This window comes from Polyodon spathula, chromosome 6 (assembly GCF_017654505.1).
Source record: "Polyodon spathula isolate WHYD16114869_AA chromosome 6, ASM1765450v1, whole genome shotgun sequence".
NCBI classification, from domain to species: Eukaryota; Metazoa; Chordata; class Actinopteri; order Acipenseriformes; family Polyodontidae; genus Polyodon; species Polyodon spathula.
The window spans coordinates 39,429,315-39,453,959 of record NC_054539.1 but is presented as its reverse complement, the minus strand read 5'-3'; the positions used below and the strand labels follow the sequence as shown (position 1 = coordinate 39,453,959).

General features: G+C 36.9%; 1 protein-coding gene across 2 annotated transcripts in view; it reads right to left on the bottom strand.

Annotated features, from left to right (window-relative positions):
* LOC121317175 (fasciculation and elongation protein zeta-2-like) overlaps positions 1–24,645 on the bottom strand; it is a 91,022-nt gene that overhangs the window by 58,371 nt on the left and 8,006 nt on the right. The gene's annotated exons all lie outside the window — the stretch shown is intronic.

Sequence of the window (24,645 nt, the reverse complement as noted above, 5' to 3'; positions counted from 1 at the left end):
TGTTTTGTTAAAATATTTTATTTATTTTTGTGTTTAATAAACGGCGCGCGCTACATCTTTCTGAACTGCAGTTACCTGACCTGTGTGTGCTTAATCATTCTGGCCTGACGTCACCGCTCAGCCATTTCCTGTCACAATGACCAAGAAAAAAAAAAAAAAAAAAAAAAAACCACAAGCAATAAACTCAATACTCAAAACCATCAATAATACTGGGTCTGCAACTAGTTGAATATGAGGAACATTACCAGTTTTAATATTATATTTAGAATTCAATTGTTAAAAAATGAGGAATACTAAGGTCCACAGGGAATCTGACTAGCCCGTGTCAAAATGGTCCCCTGTGAAAACCTTGCAAATGTACTGCTAAAGTCAGTCGGTCCCTAAAATGTCTTTATATAAAATGGAAGCTTTTCAGATCTTGTAATGTTGAGATGTAACACAATCTCACAAGGCCATGCCATTTCCTAAAGGCAATCATGTTCTGAATGTCACCTCTACTTGTAACTCCTAGTGACATGTCCTTAAACACAGTAAATTTTCTTTTCAGAAACATTTCCTTAGATATTAGATGACAGTCTCTGAATCAGCCATTTATTAAGACTTATCGTAATTTGACATCATCTAAAATATTATATATATATATATATATATATATATATATATATATATATATATATATATATATATATATATATATATATATATATATATATACACACACACACACAGTGTAATAATAAACCATTTTTGTTAAACATAATTGTCAAATTGTCATCCTTTGGGATGTGCTGTATCATGGATGCATCATCTTAATCCAATTCAAATGACAGAGACTGAAAATAGTGCAGTGTAGCAGTGGAAAAGACCTACAGTAAGTACAGCTCACCTGATTGACTGATAGAATTTCACAACTGGTGGTGACAAAAACAATCTACACTGTTACATATCACCATCGAGGGGAATATGCACTTTTAAAGTATATCCACTTTAATTACTGTAAAATTGTTTTGATTACTAGAATATGGATGGGTTCTTCACATTACTGTACATTAGCGAATGTCACAATGCACAAAAAGGTTTTATTTAAAATGTCAGTAATAAATAGTAGTTCCACCATTGCAGTGAAACTGCCCTACAGCACAAGAGGAAACAGTTTAGTTCAGTCTATCTGCTGTCCACCAAGCAAACAATAAAAAGATCTTCAGCACCAGTAAAAGGAGACCAGTGATGATGTTGCTAGCGGTACAGTAGTCCATAAAACATAAGAAAATGGATTTTAAAGCTTCGATTAGCACTCTTTTTGCAAGCTTCCCCCCTTTGAAGCCCCTAACACTTGTGAACTAAACATGCATTATCTTATTGCAGCAAGGTGTAATGGATGTAATCAGCATAGCCAAACAAATAAGATCATCTACATATTTTATTTTTGTAACATCATCACAACTTTACTACCCTATAGATCTGTCTAAGTCCAACTGTAATGGTATGAAGCTTAAGTTTTGGGGGAGAACAGTGGAAAAGCTTTGATTTGTTACTTCATTCCCCTAGAAAAAATACTGTAAGTATTCGCATCAAACTTCTGGATGACTGTCAATCTTTTAAAATCAAGGGAAAGAGCTACCACATGATACTAAAGTGAAGTAGACAGTAGAGAAATGGATAATGAGGCATTAACTGAAAACATTTCTTTATTTTAAACCACTTTAATGTCACAGGAAGCCCGATTATGGATGTTCAGTGCCCTGCGGCTCACCCTATTACAGCACATAGGCCTACATTAATCCTATAAGGAGGTTAATCATGCAATAACACTCAGTCTTCTGAAAACCAATGCAAGCTTTTAAAACAACATTTTTTATCCTAACCTGTGTGTTCAGTTTCAAGTAAAATAAATAAATAAGTAAATAAATAAAAAATAGACCTCAGCACAATACTGTGGATGTTAGTAGTGCATTATTTTACAATTTTAAAACCCATTAATTTACGCTGGGACTGAACCTCGGTACTTGGTACTTTAACAATATTTTTATTAGTACATTAAATGCCAGTTACAGGGATGATGTGTTTAAAATTAGGTTTTTTCCAGAAATTAAGGAAATAATTATTTTTATAAAAAGCTTATTGATTATTTAAGAAAGTATACTTAAAAACTGAGGAGTGACCATTAAAATCACCCCAACCTTCCTGCTGAGGTGATACAATTGAAGATAGTTAAATGAACTTGACTTTAAATGGCTACAGAATTTTTTTCTTTGTATTTTTTTTTCTGTTAAAAAAAAATGTAATTCAGTGTTTCTGTTTTAAATCAAAATTGTTTGATAAACTGATAATATGTGCAAAACCTTTACTGAGAATTGAATTGCAATGGCAAAAATTATGATGTGACCGACAACAAAACATTCTGCAATGATACCGTATACTGACATTTTCCAGTGGGATATCAGGCTCAGCACACACCGCAACTAAATCTTCAGCAAATTCCCATCTGCAGATTTCATGTTAACTGCAATTGTGGTTTGTACTGCTCTTACTCGATGCAATTGTTCAGAAGGATTTTTGGTATTAAATTATCTTTGCAGGTATCCTTTCGTTTCCAGTCAATTGAATGTTGACACCATAGCACCCGAGTCATTAGGAAACTGACTTACCATACTCTGTTTTTCATTTCCAAGTTTTTTAGCTAGGAATTGTTCAGACAGTGTTCGGACAGTCATTTGTTTTGTGAGTACAATCTGCAATCACGTGTGATATCTGCTTTGAAATAGGCAAGTGTAATCTGCGTTGAAATAGGTAAGTAGATTGTAGTTTATTTTTTAGAATCGTTGCTTGCTTAGGTAAGCAGCCTGCACTTAAATTGAAATAAATAAATAAATAAAAACTAAAGGAATTAAGTTATCCAAACTGTATTTGAGGCGTGTTGAATTATAAGGTTGATACAAATTTAGTGTGAAGTATACGGCCCCAAGCTCAAAAACTCTCGAAAGGGCTGTAGCCAGTCAGCTGATGAAACGCCTCACGGACAAGTCTGGTTTCCGGCTGCATCACAGTATTGAAACTGCTTTGGATTGTGAATGACCTCCTGCTCAATGCTGATGCTGGTGCTCCCTCTGTGCTTGTTCTCCTTAACCACCTTCAGAAGTATGCTGGGATCTCTGGAACCTGTCCCCCTCCTGGATGTCCTCTTAGCTATCCGGACACATGCAGTCTGTTTTCTATGCTGGACACAGTGGTGTTGCAAACCCAGTCACTTGTGGTGTCTCCCAAGGATCTGTTCTTGGGCCCATTATCTTCAATATCTACATTCTTCCCTTGTGTCACCTCATTCGCCTCACGTTTCACTCCTATGCTGACGACACCCAGCTCTACTTAAAACTCAACCCTGGTAGCGCCTCTGCCATGGTCCGGCTCTCTGCTTGCATTCAAAACAGAGGCCTGGATGTTTGCCAGTTTTCTTCAGCTGAACAATACCAAATCTGAACTCCTAATAGGATCTAACACTCCCTGCCCTGAACCTGCTGCTTTCTGCCTTGGTGTTCTTCTTGACAGCAACCTCTCCTTTGATGCCCACATCTCCTCCATGACCAAATCTTCCTTCTACCATCTTCAAAACATCTCCAAAGTCCGTCCCTACCTTTCCCTCCCAGACTAATTTTCAAAACTCTCCTGCTCACCAACAATGCCCTTCATCACACAGGTCTGGAGTACCTCCTCAACCTGCTGACCCGCTATGTTCCTGCCCGCAAGCTGAGGTCCTCCGAATCTGGCCTGTTTGTTATCCCCATGCAAAAGTGCACCACACTTGGGAGAATGCTCGTTTAGCTTAATGGCTCAGACTTTGGAACTCTCATCCTGCTTTGGTGCATGATGCTCCCATCGTCGCTCGCTTTAAATCAACTCTTATGCATTTTCAACTATTATGCATTTTTTACAAATTATATATCATGTATTATGCATTTCTCTGTATTTAAAGTATTATGGATTTTCTTCTTCCTGCATCTTGTAAAGCGCTTTGTGATGGTGGTCCACTATGAAAGGCACTATATAAAATAAAGATTAATTGGATTTAAAGCCAAAAAGAGTGATACAGTGATGTTTATTCCCCCCACATTTCTATCCAACCTACTTATCCCAGATAAAGAGATTCTGGGGGCGTTAAGTAAAACAATGTTACTGCTCTCTACCACGAAACGGGAGAGTATTGTTAGCTAATGCAGCTAAAGTCAGATGGACAAAATATAAAAAACAAGATGTGTGTGAACGAAAAATGAAATTAATTTTAAATAAACAAACGGCTTAAAATGTTATAAAACAAATTTACAAATAAATAAATAAATAAATAAATAGCTAGCTCTTCCAAACCACAGAAACTCCCAGTGGTCGCAAGTAACTAAAAACACAATACATTTACAGATATAATAATGATCTCGATACAAACCAAGCTTGCAAGTATGTTATGAATATTGAACTAGGAATGAAATGACACACCATTGGTTGTTATAGTATATTTTAACCATGTGGGATGTCAGCAGCCAATCTGGAAGCAGCATGTTTCTAAGCCATAGTACTGTATAAAGCATAATAGGTTAAACAACAGTTTGCTCCTTTAGTTGATTCTTCAATGCAAATACATTTTATTAGAAACCAAAAGCGGAAATTCACAAATTTTAGGTTTTTCAACCTTGAATGAAGATAATGTATCCATAAACACCTGACACACTAAATGTGTGCAACTATAAAAATGGCAATAAAAGTATATCAAATCTGTAGCTTTACAGTACATGTACTGGATGTCCTTTGAGCATCAAGCAAAACAAGCATGCTCAAAATTAAATTATTCATTTCCAGTGCTTGCCACCTGTTATTTATATGTAAGGGTACATTATTTCAAGAATTTGATTAGTACCCACATTATAACATTTATAAACCCAATAATTCTTCTGTTGTTCTTTTTGAAACAAAATGATAACATTCAAAGCATCAAGTCATTCCATGCTCATTTTATCAAAATACTACAACTCTTGGATAAAACCTACTTAAAACTATACAAACAAGCACTACTACCTTCAAATTGAATGCAGTCTTATTTTACGGCCTGGGTGAAGCTGGCTTCCTGGGAAGTCCCAAGTGTGTTTGTTCTGCTTTAACAACTTACTGTCCCCTGATTATACTGCGCACCCAGACAATCCTGATAATTAGAAGAAACAATCTGAACTTGGACAGTAAACAATGTTTCAGTAGCAGCTACACTTCTACCATCATTTGCATTTGGACAGTAAGTTTCATTGTATCTCTCCACTGCAGACAGCTTAATCTTATTTTAAATCCAGACAGACATTTTACTTTTTAGATTTTTTCTCCTGTTTGCTACGTTTTGCCATGGATGGTCTTCTTCCTTCCTACAAATCACGGTGCTGACGAAGACTGAAAACATACTTTAGTACTTATCCACAGGTGCCAGGCAGAACATATTTCAACATTCTGCACAATAATTTCTGGTCACTACAGACATATGCCATGGATTCCTCAAGAGGAACATCAACACAATATGGCTCACCACACAAAAGAGAAATACTGTCTGCTAGAAAAACACTACTGTACAACAGCAGGGACAAGGGAGAAAAAAGACAACTGCTTTTTAGGAGAATGAAACACTTAGAACTGAAATAATGCTTCAATTCAGAGCTACTAGACTGCTACATAACACTCGTAGTACTGTATTTCTGATGCTTTGAAGGACTTTGACAAGATATTTGAGGAATCATGAATCTACCAATACAATATTACATTGGTAACTATATTAAGAACCAGAAACCATAATTTGGAAAGGAAAGTACATATTTTGGGACATTTACAATTGACCTGAATACAGCAACCACACTTTAAATAGGCACATCACTCTGTTACCCATCCAAGGTTATTGTGTTCTGAATAAAGAGGCAGTAAAGTGAAAGTAAAGAGATTCACGCAGGCTTCCTTTGTTAATGTAGAGTGAGCTCTGCACGGAGATGGTAGGAATGGTACGTGTTTGTATTATGAAAGTAGCTTGGGTGAAGAATTGTGCCAAAGTTGAGAGTGGGTGGGCACAGAGAAGGGCACCGTTGCTTTTGTTTGCTTTCTTCTTTTTGTTGTGCTTTTCAGTTTAATTACGTTCACATTCATTTTCACAATTTTCTCTTCCGAAAGACTCATGTATTTAGTATTCACGTAAACGTTTCAGCCCGTGAAGTGCTTAAAACAGAAACCTGCCCCAACATGACGACAATGCAGCTGCCAGTCAATGCAGGTTCCATGCTTTTTTTCACGCATCTGGAGAGAGGATGTATCGTTAACCCAGACTTTTATAAATGCAACTGCAATACAGCCTTTTACGTTTTGGTAGGGGTATTCAAATTGCAATTAAGCTTGCACATTTAACTACATTGATGATTTTATTTAAACTAAACAGCTGATTGTTTTGCCTACAGTTTACAGTGCAGTGTGCCCAGTGTGAAATACTTTCAGTTTATCAGTGTTTCTGTAACCCAATACTTTTAAAATGGCTCTTTTTTTAACAGAGGCATATTCTAGGTACAGTGGCTTGCGAAAGTATTGACCCCCCTTGGCATTTTTCCTATTTTGTTGCCTTACAACCTGGAATTAAAATTGATTTTTATTTGGATTTCATGTAATGGACATACACAAAATAGTCCAAATTGGTGAAGTGAAATGAAAAATAACTTGTTTAAAAAAATTCTAAAAAATAAATAACGGAAAAGTGGTGCGTGCATATGTATTCACCCCCTTTGCTATTAAGCCTCTAAAGATCTGGTGCAACCAGTTGCCTTCAGAAGTCACATAATTAGTTAAATAAAGTCCACCTGTGTGCAATCTAAGTGTCACATGATCTCAGTATATATACACCTGTTCTGAAAGGCCCCAGAGTCTGCAACACCACTAAGCAAGTGGCATCACCAAGCAAGCGGCACCATGAAGACCAAGGAGCTCTCCAAACAGGTCAGGAACAAAGTTATGGAGAAGTACAGATCAGGGTTGGGTTATAAAAAAATATCCGAAACTTTGAACATCCCACAGAGCACCATTAAAGCCATTATTAAAAAATGGAAAGAATATGGCACCACAACAAACCTGGCAAGAGAGGGCCACCCACCAAAACTCACGGACCAGGCAAGGAGGGCATTAATCAGAGAGGCAACAAAGAGACCAAAGATAACCCTGAAGGAGCTGCAAAGCTCCACAGCGGAGATTGGAGTATCTGTCCATAGGACCACTTTAAGCCGTACACTCCACAGAGCTGGGCTTTATGGAAGAGTGGCCAGAAAAAAGCCATTGCTTAAAGAAAAAAATAAGCAAACATGTTTGGTGTTCGCCAAAGGCATGTGGGAGACTCCCCAAACATATGGAAGAAGGTACTCTGGTCAGATGAGACTACAACTGAGCTTTTTGGCCATCAAGGAAAACACTATGTCTGTCGCAAACCCAACACCTCTCATCACCCCGAGAACACCATCCCCACAGTGAAGCATGGTGGTGGCAGCATCATGCTGTGGGGATGTTTTTCATCGGCAGGGACTGGGAAACTGGTCAGAATTGAAGGAATGATGGATGGTGCTAAATACAGGGAAATTCTTGAGGGAAACCTGTTTCAGTCTTCCAGAGATTTGAGACTGGGACGGAGGTTCACCTTCCAGCAGGACAATGACCCTAAGCATACTGCTAAAGCAACACTCGAGTGGTTTAAGGGGAAACATTTAAATGTCTTGGAATGGCCTAGTCAAAGCCCAGACCTCAATCCAATTGAGAATCTGTGGTATGACTTAAAGATTGCTGTACACCAGCGGAACCCATCCAACTTGAAGGAGCTGGAGCAGTTTTGCCTTGAAGAATAGGCAAAAATCCCAGTGGCTAGATGTGCCAAGCTTATAGATACATACCCCAAGAGACTTGCAGCTGTAATTGCTGCAAAAGGTGGCTCTACAAAGTATTGACTTTGGGGGGGTGAATACTTATGCACACTCAAGTTTTCTGTTTTTTTGTCTTATTTCTTGTTTGTTTCACAATAAAAAATATTTTGCATCTTCAAAGTGGTAGGCATGTTGTGTAAATCAAATGATACAAACCCCCAAAAAATCCATTTTAATTCCAGGTTGTAAGGCAACAAAATAGGAAAAATGTCAAGGGGGGGTCAATACTTTTGCAAGCCACTGTATAGTTTAAATCGACCCTGCACTAACTTAAGTGCTAGTAAACATTAGTTGGTATCTCTTATTTGACAATGTAGTACTTTTTTATTCTTATTATTTTTTAAAGGTCAAGTGTTTATAATGTTACTAACATTGATTTTATAACTTTCATATTACAGCTGATTTAAGGAACAGCGTCATGGAAAAAGACATGTTCAATAATTTAACACAAGTGAACAACCCTTTTTAATCTGTGAAACATTTTGTAATGTGCATTCCTATGCTAAACACTTCACCTTTCAAGATTTATTTTTGTAATATTTAGCAAAAATCAAGTAGAAGTTATTTATGTTAAACTGGAGCATTGATGTGCAAGTACGGAGGTGTGCAATGGTTTTAAAAGGTGAAGAGAAAAAAATGCTGAAGTGTCAAAAACAAGTGCTGTGCAAGGATTTAACATGAGGTGGCTGGGCTCCACAGTGCCCTTCTCAGTGCCCGCCCATTTTTAATAATCTGAACACATTTTTCAGATTTATTTAGCCTAGTTTGAAACACTGCTCTGTGTTTGTACAATACAAGCCCTTGTTAGCCTATTCTGAATTATTGTAAGTATTTAATGTTCTTTCCATTGCAGAAAATATTTGTTTGTTCATATTAAAACTAACATCCTTAAAATGCACAGAATTGCTTCATAAATATAGCAAATGTTTTGTCGAGGTGTCTGCTATTGACAGTCTCTGTCATTAAAAGTGCTGTTCAGCTGCTGTTGCTTTCCTGGACCACAGTAAGAATGCTGCATGAAATGTAAATGAAGGTAGCATTAGAGTGGGGGTAAATGTGCAGGAGAGCAGCGTGAAGATTGAATATTGCACGTACTGCAATTAAATGCAAGGACTGAGGTCACAGTAAAACCAGCTATGTAGTAATACCTGAGCCTACTTAAGTTAACATTAACATTCTTGGGGCCTATTATTTATGAAACGGAAATTGAATAACTGAAAATTGTATGTTGAGGATAGAACAAATTTAATTCAGCCTAGATTTAACAATACGCTTCAGCAGGAATTACTGTACATAAATTGTTGTGGAGTGAATAAACTTTTTTTTAACCTTAGAATTCTGCCATATGTCTTATGCACAGAATAGCATCTATACAGAGAATACAAATTTTGACCGATCCTTAACACTGATTGGTTGATTTCTTATACCTGATTAAATGATTAAATCTTTACAATGTTAGTCTAAACCCAGCTTCAAATACACTCACATTAAAAGACTCCCAGATAAACATAATGTGAGGCAAGGTTGTTGTACAGAATTTCTGGTACCAACAAAAGGACAGGTATACACTACCACTGGTCATCCACGTTTGTTTTACTTTTATGTAAGCCACGCAAACTGGGACATGAGAAAATTGCCTCAAGACATACAAAAAAATGACCTTCAGTGTTTTCAACATGTTGCAATCTTGCTGTGGGGCTTTTTGGCAAAAAGTCTCAGACAATTGAAGAATCCCAAAAAACTAATAAAAGGCAATTTAATTACAAATAAGTAGGTGCTTAATCAAAATGACACGACATTCAAATATGTGGTGAGCATCTGCTGATCTTGACTACTAGTGACTTTTTGTCCAACAGCTTGTAAACATATAGGGCGTATGAATTTGGTAGCATCAGCATTAGGCTAATGTTCCAAAAAGAACAGCATGCAGTAGTGTATCTTTTTTGGTCGTTGTTCCAGTGCTAAGAAATTCTCTCCAAAATACCATGCCTGATCGAGATTTTTCAAGTTGTATACTCTGCTAATTCCAATCATTTGCATTCAGTATTCTTGATTTATTTTAATCGGCGCTACACATTTGGTCTTGGAGTGAGGTAAGAAAACCATGCCGTTCAAGTGAAATGAGTCAAAAAACAAACAAATGTGCCCAATAACAGCCCAGTCGTGCCCTGGGCACAGGATTTTTGTACGATTTTGTAGCACAAGATTCCATAACCCTGAAAATATTTGTGGCTGAAATAGTTTAGTAGTACTGTAGTTGTAGAAGCGGTGGATTTGCAAATTCATACAACCTCCCCTCCTATATTGGAGAATAAGAAATAAACAGTCACAATTTCTATCCAGTCTGTGCTCTATAGACTGCCCACAATAGTTTCTATTGTCTAGCCCCAAAAGAGCATGTCATGGGCAGAAACGTGTGCGTATAAACTTGTCATATTGGCCAATGGTAAAATATTCGGTAAACTGCATGATTTTTTAGACCTCTTGCAGCCACTCTAATCCACTATTGAGTTGGTAACTGGCATAAATGCTATGCAGCTTACATTCAGCCCACTTTGTTGCGGTTGTCATGGTTTGGGCTTGCATTCCGATTCCTCCTCCTGCTTCCTGTTATGTTTCCTTCTTTTAGACAACTCTTTCTACAGCCACAATGACTCTGTGCTGGTAGCCACATTGTGAGATCATCCAGTCTTTTGGTCCGAGTCTGATTCCCATAGACACACAGACGGAAATGTCAGAAAAAGGCTCTTTCAGCCCAAGTAGAACGGAGCGGTTACAGGTCAATGCATTAGTCTCACATCTAGAGGCTTGGATTAGAATCTGAATAAAGAAGCTTTCAAGTAAAACTGCTTGTTTGAAGACTAGTGTGATAATTTATTATAATTGGTGGTCCTTTAGAGACTACAGTAAATTACTTTAAGGGGAAATTATTATGGGAATAGGTGCAGTGGTCTCTAATTATATGAATAATAGTACAGCAAGTATAGGATGGCATGTCTAACCCCAAACAATGCATATAATAGCACTACATGTATTTCAAACCTGTATACTGTTTTAGTACTGGAATTGGGGCTGGTATCTGTTCTAGAAATGTACAGTAACTACAGCTGCCCAATTCACTTGAGACAGATTGCTCAGTAAAATAGAGATTGTGGTTGAATGGGAGATGATTATCTACTGTATTTAGGGATATTTTGTCAGTAGGGAGTGTGACTAAGGGGGTAAAAAGGGGCTATATTTGTATTGGTCTGTTTTTACAGCTCTTTCAAGTAGAAGTGTAAAAAGTCTGATTGCATGTTCTGTAATGGTCCCTGAATACTGTAAATATCCCTAGATGTTGGTGGAAGTTTCAGGCTGTGTGGGAATAACAGACTGATACAGTAGACAAAGGCCTATTTAAATGTGTCATCTAGCTGCAGTACTACTACAGGGTAATGCAAAATTTTACTGTAGGCATAACACTGTAAAATGCACTTACACAGCTAAGGCAGCACATAATGATGGTTCTGCAGGTATGTTTTCCACTCCTTCAGACCAAGAATGCAAATTACCAGCAGCTAAGGAAATAAGGGCTCTGGGATTTGGGAATGCTGCGATTTGCATATAATTTGTGATTCAAACCGTGCCCTGGATAAGCTTCTGACGTCATGTTTTTAAAAGATGCACAGCACACACACACACACACACACACACACACGGCACTCCCCTTTGGAAACTCCTGCAAGTAAAGAGAACATTAATTCTGTAAGCTAGTCAGTACTGTTGTTTGTTACAATGTACAGTGGTTAATAAACGTAAAACACAATGAAAAGACAATCTTCCCCTTTGGAGTACCAATTTATTTTTTGTTTGTGCAAATCCAATGACATGACCACATTTGTGGTCCCAGGGCCTGAAGGGCATACAGTATACTGGGGTCAGGGGAAAATTTTTTTTTTAATGTTTACCGCTAAATGTTTTATTCTATAGCCTATGAATTTCACTGTTACAGTCACTATAGGCAAGACAACAGACAAGCTTATAATAGCTGCTTAGTTGGCTGGTGCTTCCATTTTGGTAACGTATTGAATTGCAGTACCTGCTGGTGCACAATTAAATCATCATCAAACTTGCGATGGTCCACACTAACCAAATCTGTTATACAGGATAAATGTGGCTGCTAAAGAACATGCAACAGGACAGACAAAAAACTGTGGTGACTGAAAACTTTATTTAGGCAGCCAAAAACCTGACTGCCTAAAAACACATTGATTTATTGGAGTTCCCAAAAAACTTTCAGTTACGGGTAATCTATTCACTTTTATTTATTTACTTATCTTTTTGCTGCGTCCATCCCTTTATTATTTTTTTCTGTATTTTGTGTTTTTGGGACATTTATTAATGGCACGTGTGCAGCACACAGCCTTGTGCATTTACATTTTTGTTTTAATTTGTTTTCCGTTGTTCTTGTTCTAAATTTCTTGAACACAACTGTTCATTTTAAAAAGGTACATTTTTTACACAACAGTACTCACACAGGTTTGGTCACCATCACTCCTGTTGCATGAAACTGGGGTTACTGTATTTCATTTTCTTCTGGTGTTAATAAAGCACCTCTGGACTTCCAGACATGTGTATTCAATCACACTGTTACCATCCTTCTCGCACTTCAGTTTGAAACATGTGCTATGCTGTTTTCTCAGTTTTGTTTTTTTACAGACAGACGTCGTGCCGCATTCATAAATACAGACACATGTTTTTAAAGGGAGAGGCAACATTTTGGGGTTACAGGCGGCAATGGCGCCTAACCCCAAAAAGCCAGTTGCCAAGAAATCAACATAAATTGAAGTATATTCAATTTATTGAGCTAGCAGTGCCGAAGTTTGCGGTGGAATATCCCAGACATAACCGGATGAAGAGTGCACATACTGATGGAGGAATTGCTGTTTCAGTGGAATATCTAAATAGTTAATGACTCTTAGCTCTTTGCAAAGACATTTTTTTCGTACCCTGAAGTGCAGACAAAACGCGAGGAAAGGCAGACCCCAGAACCTACCTGACCTTGCCGGCAGGCAAGCTTCGAGCGCCTGTATTGTTGAAGACACGGAACAGCTGGAGGAAGCAGAACAAATCCGTTAAACATTCAACGAGTAGTGTTATAATCCTCTTAAGAACTCGAGAATAAGCAAACCTTAAAGTAAAATTAATGTTTTGTTTTAAGTGGAATGTAAAAAAAGTATCACTGCTTTCAATTCATGCTTTGAGTTAATGAACACTGTAGTATTTGTTTGTATGTGATTTATACAACTTGATGTGAGTTTCATAAGGCAATTATTTTGATTTTAGAAGCTAGAATCAAAATTTGGCTGTCTTGATAATAGATAATTCTTGATAGGTGGTCTGGACACAAAGAGTGTCTTTATGTCGCAAGAGTGAGAATTGCCTTCTGAACCGAAACACACTATACACATATATTATTTTTATATATATATATATATATATATATATATATATATACACACACACACACACACACACACACACACACACACGAGACTGATTTAACAATGCTTTGATTATCAAATATTAACAAAAGTGAATATTTGTGTTACTAACGATACCCCTGTTAAGACTAACCTTCGTCTTAAATAGCTGTCAGGAATGCAGCTGTAACCTTAAGGGAATCTCCCACATATTGTGTTGAATTGCTAATCAACCAGCAGGAGTGGGGGTGTTGTTGTTTGAACCTTATTTTCTGTACTGTTTAGTTTAGTTAATTCTTCCTTTCTGTATTATCTTAGTTTAGTTGTTGCACCTTTAATGTTTCCTTTATATTTAGTTTTATCTCTAATAAGACTTATTTTGTATTCACTAGAAATGTGGTCTAGTCTGATTATTTCAATAAGGGTCAGGTTCTACATGATTTGAATTCAAAACAAGGTATTCAATTATTACAATTTAAACTAGTCAAAATACCTTGCACAATGCACCAATGAGTAGGCAACATTCACAACAACTAAAGATATTTCATGTTGTTAACACCAAGTAAAGTTACAGTACAACTGTAGGCTCTTTAGAAAAGTATGGTGCAGCATTGACAATTATTTAAGGAACATGTTTTACCTATTCCAGCCATTTTAACTTAAAGGGATTCTGGGAATACACATGCATTTTGGTTAGAGATCCTATGAAATCTTCAGAACGTGTGTACAATAATATTTTGGCTCTGACTGTAGCTTAACTGGTCATAAAACATGTTCTACCACTTGTCACATGAACCCAACTAGAAACAAGCGTACAATCTTATGGGACCTTCTGGAAATTCCCTTTTTTAATGAATGAATTATGAATGTATGTCTGAATGGGGAAACAGAACAATAGCATGCTGTGAATTTGTCAGATGGAATCAACACATGTCTACATTTGGCTCTGGGATTTATGTTGTAAATATTTATTTTTTTGTACATAAAATGAGTGTCTATCAATAACAAACTTTACATTAGGCTAAAAAACTAAAAACAAATACAATTAAATTTTTAAAACCCATCCACCCTTAGCAGATTTGAATCTTTAGAGATCTCAAGTCAATCCACAAGATGCATGCCTACTGGTGTAGCCTAATCTTTGCTTCTACAGTACTATACTGCAATAAATCTTTTTATCCTTGCATATTATAGTGATCTTTAAAATACTGCATATAAATTTCCTAAACCCAGTCAAACTGGACAGTAAAATTAATGATATGAATCAAAACAACTGAAGCCTGACTAAATAAATAAATAAATAAATAAATAAATAAATAAAAGGAGCACAAGACTCTTTATTGACACTCCTAATTATTTTTCCTCCAGTTTTGAACAAACTACTGTACAGGACTTCCCTGGGCTCTTATTATCATTCATACCCTACCTACTGCTACAGGCTAGGGCATATGCTGCCACACCTGAGAGAACACACAGGGCATGCAATGACTGCCTGCATATCTCCTTATGGTAATGGTAGATCCATCATTTCCATAGGTGAGACAGATTGATGCAGACTGAAAGGTGACCAGCTCTGCAACAGTTATTGTTCTTTTATAGAGTAGACACAATATCCTACAACAATGAAATTCATGTGAAAGTTTATCATGATGTTGCCAAGGATATGCATCACACACCACTGTATATAGCACATATACACCCCCCCATCACAGCTGTATGGCAATCTACAGACAATTTAGAGACAGGTTTATCCACATACAGTATGCTAAGGTTATGATTTTTGTAACCAAGTGTTATCACAATTAGAAAACCCAATAGGGTTATATCATCACCTTGACTACAGTATATTTCCATCGCCAGGAATATGCATAGCCAGTATGGGATAATACTGTAGGTCAGTGGTATTCAATTACATTCTCTGACGAGCCTGGTAGCGCAATGTCCAAATCTTCGGGGGCGACAAGGACCTCATGATGTGCATATCGAAGGGGGGGTTGTTTAAAACGGTTATCAAAATCTGACTATCCAATAACACTTTACATAAAAGAACATTACAACACCACACTTGCACCAATCAATCAATATTGTGTTTGCAGCAGATTCTCTCATTAAGTAGGACAATCTACTGTATGTATTACTGACTTGAAAGCATATGATCTGACAGTTAAAATTTCCTTTCAGAACACCAATGTATTTCTAATAACCACTGTTTCCCTTTAGCTCCTTTCTGTATGCTACATTGCAACACATCTGTCATTTAAGACAATTCCAGTAAAATGCCAATAAATAAATAAATTAATTAATTAATAAAAGCAACACTTCCAAAGGTGGTGTGGGGAAAATGCAAGACCATTGCTTAATGGATTACTGCATCAAATTCCTGCTGGGGAGTTTGGAGTAAAATCATAACTTCAAATATCAATCAACTCAAGCCAAATTGACAAATGTTTCTGTAAGGCCTGTAAAGTCCTCAGTTCCTTGTTAACTGAAACAACGTGTGCATTCTTGGATATCGAAGCACCTACCAACCTAGTGCTTCTCTACTGATTGTGATCAAAACCGACTCACAACAAGGACATGCAGTTTTAATATATTACTGTACATGTAAGACATTCCATTTGCATTAAACAAGTTATGTGAAGTAGAGAGCATTTACAGCAGTGTATGTGCTACACGTACTTGAATGGAAAAGGAGGCATAACTTGGAGTGTGGACAGTTATCAGAGAACCTTGCATTTATCAGACACCTACTGGGAGGCTGATGGGGTCGTGGGAGAAGGCACACTGCACAAGGATGGCTATTTACACAGTGCATGTGTGTGCAATCTGCCAACACAGAACATACTAGTTTGACAGCACAATGTATATAGTCCAACTGTAATGGTGAGGGCATCCCTCCCATTAAACATCTCTATATTCTGTTGCTCACTCAGTATGACAGTGGAAAACTCTTGATTGATCCAAGTTATTGGTGCTGCCCTCTCAAGTGGACATGACACAGCACATTTCACGCTCATGACAGTTTCATAACAATGGATTTTATACACCTCCATTATACTGGTGGCAAGATCGTGCATCTGCTGCAATGGTGGCCTGTTTTTGAAGTGCTCCCCTCCACATGTTGCTATGAATGCAAGTGTCGACCCAACACTCCCTTCTACCCTGCAAGACTGTTATGCCACGTAACATCTGCAATTCTACACATCAGTCTGTTATGCTAGGACATCTCATAGAGCCGTATTACAGCACTGTTTGTAGTCCTCCCATTGTGCACCTGTATCTCACAATCGGCCATACAGATCCACTTCCCCTCATGTTGCCCTACATTCTTATAGGTGCTTGTAAACTATTTTTGGAGCCTGCAAGCTCCTATTTTTTTTTTTTTTACATGGTTGCCTGAAAAATAAAATGGTTGCCTGTTATTCACTAAATTTACACAAAAAACATATTTATTATTCAAAATAACCATATAAAATGAATAACTAATAAACCTTGATAAGTAACAAAACAAAAATGTGCCTCTCCAAGCATGTTTTCTTCTTAATACACACAATACTTGGCATCTAAATGCAGTATTTTTCCAGATAAGAAAACTTTTTTCTTATTTTGAAAGGCGGCAGTACCAAAACGCCTTTTATTTTTATGGACACATTCTGTGGCATACAAGTAACACTTCAGTATAATATAGTTTGACAAACATTTCCATAACTATTGGGCCATTGCTTTCATTTAAAAAAAACAAAAGAAAAAAAAAAGAAATATGTTTACTAGTCTAAAGTAGTACAAGTACGTGTCGCAACAAAGCTTAATATCGAATGCAGCTGATGTCTGATCTTTTATATTTTTTTATAACTGCAAAATGAATCACAATATTGCATGTTTTTACTGAAGAACAAGTTTTCTGAATAACCACGTGTAGCTGGATAGATCACAATTACACTAACTGTCGGATGGATTATTATTTTTTATGTACACATATGTTTTACATTTGACCCATCAACACCAGCGATTGTTACAAAGAAAATAAGTGTGTTGTCATAAAAGAAAACAGAATCTTAAAGAACAAATGGGACTACAGGAAATACTATACATATTATATAGAAAAATGTCCAAATTAAGACAGAAAAGAAAGTAATATATACCTGTGTTAATTCTACCAAGACTGATATTGAATATAACCATTGCAAAACAGTAATACTGTATATTGAAACGAAAATCAGATAAAAAAAAAAAGAAACCCATGGGAGGAAAAAAGCAAATGTACTGTGTACATAATGAAACCAAAATTACTGTTATTATTGAACACCCTTCCCTCTCCGCTTTACGGAAGACGGCCCTGTCTGTAATGCAGCAGTTCCCTCACTGACCACAATAAGAATGAGGTGGGAACACAGCGTGAGAGTAGAGTGAAATGTGCAGGAGAGTAGCGTGACGTGAAAGCTGCAGGAAAGTAACATGGTGGTGTGAGCTTGCGTGAATCACGTTACAATCACGCTGCGTGTACTGTGTACATTAGGGCTGCTCCGATTAACAGATTCATCGGACCGATTAATGAGTTGATCGCAGATTTTTATTTTTTTTTTTTTTTTTTACATTGTGCAGAATGTTTTGTATAAAGTAAAATCAACCATTTTCTCCACGGCAGTAACAAACAGGGTCCCCTTTAAATTGTCATATGGCGCACTTCAAAGCTTTGTCTTTGCCAATTGTCATCCTGGTCCAGTAATTAATATTAAACCCAAAATTATCTAACTAAATTCCACATACTAACCAATTTTTAAACCCAGTTAATTTTGTAAACTGCAGTTTCTCCAACAGCCAAATAAAATTATAAAATGGCATGGATAAATTAAGTGTTGTGATTGGCTGAATAAGCTCACAAGACCTATGGCATCATAGACCAACTTACCTTCCTGATCTATTAATATTAGGATGCCTTAATAGTAACAATAATCTAAACAGTGTTTCTACAAGTAAAAATGTCAACATGCAACTGAAATAGCATTTAAATCACTCAATCTGTTTTGTTTCTCTCCCATCTCTGTCATTAAGAATTACAGAAAAATTGGCAAATATGCTGTGGTATCAGAGAACAGAACAAAGAAAACGCTGAGGCAAGCAGTAGCAGTAACACTATTCAAAAGCCACCTGAGAAATCACCACGCAAGTCTTACTCAGCATGTAATACTGTATATGTAGCAGCTGCATCTACTTATTAAACTAAATTGCGCCTTATACAATTGACTAGCGAGAATGCAATATTTCAACTTGACAACAGATACATCTCACCACTATCCTCCGATTTCAGAAACAAAACTAGAATCTCTCCTGCTCTCTACTGACACAACCGTTGGGCTTTTAAACAAGGTCGGGTACGGCACCGAATTCTACTGTGCTTGCCGCGAACGGGAAGGACTGCGGCACTGCACAAACTGACACGGAAGTCGTTTAGTCCACATATCATCTAATGCTGGTTTACATCAATCTAGGTAAATTATTCCCGTTACCGGCATTGGTGTGAAAACAGCCTCAGAAATTCTTGGTCAGTTTCTCTTGAAAACCGCAAAGCCTGAATAGGATCATTTCTTACAAAAAAAAAAAAAAAAAAAAAAAACACAAAACAAAAAACCCAACACTCAGAAGCCCCTCCCTCGAGTGACAATGCAGTGCAGTGTTTGGCTGTTCCTTGAATCCTCCCTCAGAAGTGGGAAATCAGTCTGCTTTCAATTCACAAAATGTCATTGCAAGACAATTCTTACCACACTTCCTGAGTGGTTGAAGGCACACAGCCTGCGGCCTCGTGCCTCACAGCGCACCCAGGGCGGTGTGCGGAAAGAATGGTCTTACCGCACACCCTGTCGTGGGTTATTTCTTATTCAGTGGATTGGAAAAGCAACATTTCACAGATAAATGCTTGCAAAAGGTACACTTGTTACAAGCATTTACTTAAAATATGTCTCCACAATTTATCATTTACACTCTGCCATATTTACAATTTCAAACTTAAACACTGGTAACCTAAGTTCCCTTTAAAACTTTCATTTAGTCAGCCACTGTGGCTAAAGTAACTTAACTTTTTTTAGCCACACCAAATAATATTAAAAGAAAATCATAAAACTGTTTTACTGTACACAATCCAATAAACACATTGACTATAACTGTCCAACACCCCACTCACCACATGTATCCCTAAACACAAATAAAGAAAAGGCACATACAACAAAAATACAGCCTGCATAAATATACACATTTTAGTAAAAATGGAGGAAGAAATGTTTTTGATAACTTTTTTTCATGGCCATGGTCACTGCCAGTAAACAGTGCTATTAGTGTATGTTAATATAAATGCCTCCCTAACCAACAGCAGCTCTAGTTACACAAGCTTATAATATTAAGTAGGATTGTACAGCCACGAATGTGTTTAAAAAAAACAGCTTTATTACTGTGTTATTTCACCTGGGACTGCTGACGGTAATATTGCACCGATTAAGACATGAAAACTTAAATCATAGTGAGATGAATCCTTTTTAAAATAATGAATGTGCTTATTCTTTTATTACTTGTTCCCCTATTCGAATCTTCTTGGAACCATTCCTGTTACTATCTCCAAACTGTATTTAAGAATATTTTAAAGAGATAGCAAACAGCGACTGTTGCTATTATGGTCATATTTGTTTCTAATTAGAACCTCTGTCCTACCAAACACTATGTTGGTACATATGTTACGAAATCAAACTAAATGGCTTTCATTGGGTGAAATGAAATTAAACAAAACAGTCTGTACTGATTAATCTACACGTTCAAAGTAATCACCCAGGCATAGTCTTGCACAAGTACATTTTTCAAAGTCTTCGCCACTGTGACGAACTTTCGCTTGTGGTGATGTGGCGAATGGCTAATAGGTAACCATACACATGAACAATCATATACAAGTATCAAGTATTTTTTCATGACAAAAGTATTGGCACCCCTGCTTTAGTATTTCATGTGTCCTACTTTTGCTTTTATTGTGGCTTTCAGACATTTATGATAATTCTTAGCCAGTATGAAATCTGGGCCCATTCTGTCTTGCATATTTCTAACAGACTGGATACACAATGCTTGGCTACAGCTTTTTTCAGATCAGTCCAAGGCCTTTCTATTGGATTGAGATCTGGTGGTTACGATGGCCATTCTAGAACTTTTATCTTTGTTTTCTTCAAGAATTCCAGAGTAGACTTAGCCATATGCTTTGGGTCACTGTCATGTTGGAAGAGCAGATGGTATCGTTTTACTTTAAGAATGTGTTGGTACATGGATGCATTTATGTGATCTTTAAATCACATGAATGTCTCCAGTCCCTGAACTGCTAAACACCCCCATATCGTGATCAAACCACCTCCACGTTTAACTGCAGGTGCAAGATTTTCTTCATTGAAGGCCTTCCCCTTTTCCATTTTTTCTCCAAACATACTATGGTCCATTTTTGGGGTAAAGTTACATTTAAGACTCACTGGAGTAGAGAAATTTGTTGAAAAATGCTTCAGATTCCTGTTAATATTTATTGGCTTATTTAATATGGTTTGTTTTATGAATTATCTTTAAAAGTGGTTTTCAGTGAGGTCTACATGTATACAACTGAGTACTGTGTCCTTTGCACAGTTCTTTCATGCACTACTCTGTCTGATGTTTCTAAATCTTTCTTTAAGTCCTTGACATTTTATTTTGGATTTTTTTTTTAGCTGCTCGGATTCCCCTACCTGCTGTACCTTTAATTTTCTTTGGATTTCCACTTCTTTCAAGCATTTCAGTTGAATTTGTTCTGTTGTACTTCATGGGTATTTGGTATTACATATTTATTTTATACTGTCTGTAGCCATTTCCTTTGTTGTAATTTGCTGAGAGTGTGAATTCAACTCCTTTGTCTTTACCATAATCACAGCTGCCAGATTATTTTTGCAATGCCCCACCAAATTGTGGATTTAACCAGCCAAAAAGTAGCCAAATTGGCTGTTTTTGGCTAGTTTAAAAAAGACACAGTACTTACATTTAAGACTTAACAAATGCTACATATTATTTTAAATACAAAAACAGGTACGCAATGTTAAACATTTTTTTATATTACTAATCTGCTTTGCTGTTTATTTAAAAACTTAACTAATAGCATAATCACTGCTATTTGTTATTGATGAAACCAGGCACCAAAAATAAATTCAGACTGAGTGAAATAAATTATTCAGAACTGTTTGCATATACAGTAGGTCTGTATCCTTTTAAGTCAAAACATTTGTAGTTTAGTACATATTAGCTGCATTTAACTTTCATTCCCAAAAGTAATTGAGTCACAGCATATCCCATCTACCTCAAGAGAAAAGCAAATCCTCAGCAAATTTTCTAAAGTGCACAGACTGAGAGAATTGTGTAGCTCCGACTTCAGGAAAGTAACAGTGCTGAACATCCTTTCAGTTTCAGCATTGGATACTGGCAGGATCAGAAGTTTGCACACAGTTATTCCCTGCACTATCCTGGTAGTTGTACATGTAACACCAATATTTTGGGTCATCATCTTTAACATTTTCTGGATGGATAGCGCAGAAATCTGGTTGCATTTATTTTCAAGTGTCCCAATCATTCTAGGGGTGATGTATTCTGTGAATGCTGAGCACATATCATTGAATGGATATTTGACCATAGAAGCAGCAAGCATAGGTTTCTTAGCTGCTGTATGTTACCTGGCAAAAGTTCGAGGATTTATTCAGTAGCATTGTTCAATAACATACAAGGAAAAATGTGCACCTCTCCTTTAATTCTGCTAACAGATCGACAGCCACAGGGTGTTCTGCCAAAGCTAATGTAAAGGAGACCCTAAGCTGGCAAGCATCAGTGTGCATGACATGCGAATTCCAGTCACTGTCAAGTATGTCACTTTCATGTGACATAAAACCAGGGTTCACAATTTTCTGAATTAAATCTGACCAACTGTTCTAATTCTTGAAAGATCTTTGCTGAGTTGACATCTTTGGCTTGGCACTTCTGACTCATGCAGTAGAAAGACTCCAATACTGGATGCAGGAATGTGAAATACAATTATTGATGTCATCGCTGTACATTTGATAAAGCAGACTAGCTGTGTAGCAGCAATCTTTGTCCAGGGACAACTGGAAATGGAGCTTTAGTTTATCCCATTGATCCAACATACGGTCAACAGCTTTAAAACGACTCAACCAGCATGTGTTGGAAACAGCCGGGATCTTTAGGGGGTTTTCTTCAACATTAATGGCTTTGTAAAGCCCTTTATAGGCTTCCTGCCATTTACTAGAATGGACAAGCACATTGAAGGTTTCGAAGAGTTGAAAATCAATGTTTCGAGGAAGCACAGCAAGCAAGGTGTAATGAATGGCAAACACACTTAATCTGTATGAGACTGGGTACATCTTTCTTTGACAAAGAAAGGAGAGAATGGTTCTTATCGACTAGAACACTAGCTCCATCACTGGCAATCCCAACAAGATATCCAGTCCAACAGATTCCAGATACTGGGTCATTACATGATGTAATCCACTTGCAGATGCATACAGGCAGCATTGTCAAAAAACGTATTGTTATGTTGTTAGACTCTGTAGAGTGGTACCTTATAACACACACAGAAGTTTCTGGCTGCTCACATCAGTGGTTTCATTTACTAACAGACAGAAGGGATTCTGGCTGATACCTTTCAGGAGTTTTTCTTGGAATATAGGTCCCAAAACATCTTTAAATTAGCTCTGTGCAGTTAGTACGCCACAGTCTCATTTGCGACACTATTTCTGAATCCAAGAAGCAGTTTTTACACATTGGCAGCAGGTGGTCAATGAGTGACATCAGTGAGTGAACAGCAGTATAAGTTGCAAGTCTCAGTTCTCCTTCTTTCACTCTTTTTCAGAACACCACTGGAATGCCCTCTGGTTTTTATATATCTGTCCAAAGTTGACATGTTGGGAATCGGAGCATTTTTGGTGGATCTCAGGACAAATCAGAACAAACATTAACATATAAGCATACAACAGTTTTTGTTTCGGCTGATGGGGAGAGACTCCTGTGTTGTCCAGCTGTAGCACAGATGAAAATATCCCAACAGTTTCTGCATATCAAACTAAAATAATTAGGGGTGGGCATCGATAGAAAAATTGTATATTGATATTGTGCACGTATTTCGATATCAATTATATTGGTCTTCCAAAAAGACAGAAAAATATAGTAACACAAATGCAATATAAAACATTTCTACATATAGACGTTAACAGATATTTACATGAGAAAAGCAGTAACTTGGACAACACATCTGGAAACCACTGTCTGCCTTGAAATTTCTGCCTGGGAGAGACCTTTGCTGATGCAGTATAACTACCTTGTGTCTTGTTGCTGTGCTCAGTCTTGCCATGGTGTATGACTTTTGACAGTAAACTGTCTTCAGCAACCTCACCTTGTTAGCTGAGTTTGGCTATTCCTCACCCAGTTTTATTCCTCCTACACAGTTGTTTCTGTTTCAGTTAATGATTGTGTTTCAACCTACATATTGAATTAATGATCATTAGCACCTGTTTGGTATAATCGTTTAATCATACACCTGACTATGCCTACAAAATCCCTGACTCTGCAAGTGTACCTAGAAGAACTGATGCTGTTTTGAAGGCAAAGGGTGGTTACACCAAATATGGATTTGATTTAGATTTTTCACTCACTTTGCATTTATTTAATTGATAAATATAAACTAGTAACATGTCTATTTTTGAAAGCATTCTTACTTTACAACATTTTCTCACACCTGACAAACTTTTGCACAGTACTGTACATATCAAATCATTTTAACCGATTTTTTTTTTTTTTTTTTTTTTTTTTTTTTTTTTAAGTTTGTTTAGGTGTGTATCCCTTTAAAAAAAAGACAGTCCTTTTTTAATTAGTTGATGCGCGCACTTTTTGTAAACCGGATATAGTTTCCGGTAAGGGACTGGCTGGTGAAAGGAAACAGGTTAAAAACACGAGAGGTACAGGTTGTGGATTTGTTGTTTTTCTTGAGTTATAGCTACAGAATGTTTGAAATACATTTTTAATCAGGTTTTTAGAAAAAGAAAAACTGAATAAAATAGTTAAATAACACTTTGTGAGGCGTTTACCTATGAGTCTAACAATGATTGGTATGTACAGGGTTTGTTGTATCTTAATAAAAAATATATTTGATTATACTGTGTTTGTATTTTTAGCAG